The sequence below is a fragment of the Lactuca sativa genome, chromosome 9 (genome assembly GCF_002870075.4).
Source record: "Lactuca sativa cultivar Salinas chromosome 9, Lsat_Salinas_v11, whole genome shotgun sequence".
NCBI classification, from domain to species: Eukaryota; Viridiplantae; Streptophyta; class Magnoliopsida; order Asterales; family Asteraceae; genus Lactuca; species Lactuca sativa.
In genome coordinates, this window is record NC_056631.2 from 1,082,259 (window position 1) to 1,086,122 (window position 3,864).

The window sequence follows — 3,864 nt, forward strand, 5'->3', positions numbered from 1 at the left end:
TGACCGCCATCAGGGTGGTTGACCCTGTATGCTGGGCATACATGAATTATGTTGGGCATATGTAGGGTTTCACCAAAAACCTAATAAGTGCTTAATGGATTAAGCATTGTTGGGTGTTAAAGTTGCGTCGTTGGGCTTGTAATAGTTAGTCCATTTTGTATACGGTATTGGGCCTGTCCAGCCATCACATTAATTAGGGTTTAAGTATTAATAGTGCATGCATGCACCATAGGCAGTTAACGTTTTTTTTGCTACTAAAATGGGGGAACCACCTAAAAAAACGACCCAAACGGTTATGTAGCTTCAGGTTCAAAAGGAAAGATCCAATGGTTATTGATGATGAAGAAGATGAAAGTGAAGAAGATCAGCTAAAGCGAAAAACACATGAACACGAGATAAACGAAAGTGCTCGTATTGCGAGAGAAGCCGAGGAAAAGGAAAGACAAGAAAAAGAAGCTCACAATACTTTGGAGAGCAGAAAAATGCTCTTTCCATTGTGGACATTGGAGCGATTGATGCATTAGGCAGTTGAATTTCCTAGTGTTCACTAGTTGGAGCCAATTGTCTCTTTTGACCTAGAAAACACGAAGGATTCTCAGTTCGATATGCCAATAACATGAAGAGCCTTCATTTTTCACTGTTTTGATTCCATTGCCATAGTTCCCTCACCAAACGCAAAAGTGGATAAACCCTTAATTGACTTTTATCTCACTCATGGCAAACCTCAGTATTTTACTTGGAGTGCCCAGAAGCTAAAAATAGTTAAGGTCACATGGCCAATTGCTACAGGAGGCTTTGTAAATGTGAAGTTTAAGGCGACAAGAGGTTCAGAAAATATTATGCATGAGATCATGCTTGCTGATCTGGCCAATCTTAATCCTCATGATTGGATTTTGTTGCTTAACCTAATGATGATTGAAGAGCAAAAATACAAACCCATTCTGGCTCACTTAAAGTGAATGTTGGTTTCATATATATATATATATATATATATATATATATATATATATATATATATATATATATATATATATATATATATATGAAGTGGTGAAGCTTGACATTGAAATAGCTAAAGTTCCGAAGCAAAAGTACACTGTTAATCCGATTGAAAAAGCTAGCGATATGATTATGGTTAAGATTGATACAGTCCACTTGACTATGATGTTTCAGCGTGGGACTGATGTTCCTGGAACTTTCCAAAAGTGCCTCTTCGCTTTACCTGACAAACACTTGTTCTCCACAACCTGCGTAGAACATATTTTGTAGATTGTCAACAAGTGTAGCTTGACTGATGCTGGTGCGAAAAAGAACTTCAATGACATGATTCAGTGGTATATCTTGTTTCTCAGTACTCTTCTCGATGTGATACCCAAACTCTTCAAGACAATTAAGAAGACTCAGCAATGAAGCATCTCTCTCCTCAATTGATGCAAAGGGGGAGATTGTTGGGTGTTAAAGTTGCGTCATTAGGCTTATAATAGTTAGTCCATTTGGTATACGGTATTGGGCCTGTCCAGCCGTCACATTAATTAGGGCTTAAGTATTAATAGTGCATGCATGAACCATAGGCAGTTAACGTTTTTTTGCTGAGATATCTTTTGTAAACCCTAGCACGTCTCTACAGTTGAAATTCTTCATCAAGTTCATCTGAGGCGTGACTTTTAATCATTCAGTATTTGTTTGATCATCTTTGTGTTCTTTACTTACCTGTTTGAATCTAATCTATCATCAAGGATTTTCATCCCAACAAGCACTTAAGCCCAAACTCCAGATCCATTGACCAAATGTGCCATAGAACTATAAAGTCTCGAACTTTATCACTTTGGACGTCTAGAAAGTTCTTAACACATGGTATTAATCCATTAAGACCTTCCTACTTCATGCATGAGACAAATCTAGTTATTGGGACACCATTTTTATCACCTAGGACCTCTTATAAGGTCTAAAAGGACAACTCATTTCGTCCAAATCATAACATGCACCATTTTGGGACTTTTGGGACAAGAATGCTTCTATAAAGCTAAAATGACTAGATGTATATCATATAAGTATAAAGTTCCAAGCTTTTTACCTTTTGGAGCTTCTAGGGTACAACAAAACTTCAGATCTATAGTCTTGTTCTCCTTCTCCAACTACTTTACGCAATGTCTTCACCTTCAAAGGTTAAAAATACAAACCAACTCACACTCACACACAAAACTAGGGTTTGAAACGCTTTCTTGGATATGGAGGCTAAGGATAATCAGAGGAAATGAGCTATAAGGGTGTTTATATAATCGCCAACCCTACATATTAGGGTTTTCACCTGACATGAGTACGCCCAGCGTACTAGGGTGCGCCTAGTACGCTCAACGTACTCCTTCTTGACCCAAAGTTGCAACTTTATCCCTTATACTTCTCATGGCCCAACTCAACCAACTCCAGGGACTACAAATGGAAAATAATAAAAAAGAGGAGAGATTCGAAATAGACCTGAAAAGTTCGGGATGTTACACTTTGTGATGCGACTAAGGGTCCGTGCTCTTTGGATATAGGCAAGTCAGGTACTTGATTGGCAGTTGAAATTGCAGGCAAGGAGTGTATGTTTTGAATCATAAGTCGGTATTGGTTTATGCTCTTTTAAGGGATCATTAATGTTAAGTGGTCATGACTAGGAAATTTCAGATGACTTCAACTAAAATTTAGGATTCTCTTAGGATTTGTTTGATCCTTATATGAAAGATCATCCTGTGTGTTATGCTTTCTAGGGCCAGGGATAGTTGTACCTGGTTGAGTTATTATTTGGTTTCAACACCAGTGGGTGGTAGTTAGAACCCTAAGTGAAGGAAAATTGGGTATTCAGATTGGAGGAGCATCGATCTGTTCAATTTTGTAGTATTGGAAGGATGACTCATAAGGATTTATGGTGCAAGTATGTGGGATCTCGATTCGGGATTTGATTAAGGCAATGACATATAGTAAGTGGCAATCGAATGTATCTGTTAAGAGGTTCATGGGTTGTCTCTCAACATAAATTAGTTGGTAAAGGAGCTCGTATTGTATTAGTGTCTAAGCCCGTAACTATATTTGGTATGTACTTGACCCGGTTGTGCATGGTCATTTTGGGTTGCCTTCACCAAACCAACTTGACAATGTAATTTATGGAGAGAGAGAGAGAGGATATTATGATTTATTAATATATTATAAGATTAATATATTAAAGGGGAAATAATATTATTTAATTAATATTAGTCATAAATTAATTAGGAATTAATTTGGTGGCTAAAAGAGATTAATTAAATAAAGGGGCTTAAACTCTCAAATGTGTGATAGTTAGATTTTGGGCTGGGAAACATAATGGATAAAGGGGAGAACAAAATTATGATGAGAGTCCATCAAAATTTCTTCCATAGGCCCTATTTCAGAAGGTTCCATGGGCTGCTTAGTGATTAAGCTGTTAATTAGGGTTTTGACTGAAACCATAGCAACCTACAGTATAAATAGAACCCCTGGGTTTCAGTTTTCAGTACTTGTTGATCTGGAAACCATAGGGCCGGAATTTAGAGCCTCCTCTCTATCTCATAATATCATTCTTACTTCTTGGTGTTTGTAAGTCATTAGAGGAGTTACACTTATGACTCTAAGCTCAACGAAGAGGAAAGATCAGGCATTCTTGAAGAGGTAATTATCTAGATTTGATATTTTATGTTAATTTTGATTTATGTATGCTAGATCCAGGGTTTCAAATATTGGATGAATTGCATGTTCAATAGAGAAACCTAGATCCAAGTATTAGGGTTTGCATGAGCACACATGAAAGTTCTTATGTGTTAAACTCATCAGTGGTATCAGAGCCTTGATTGGTTTCTGTTGTATATGATG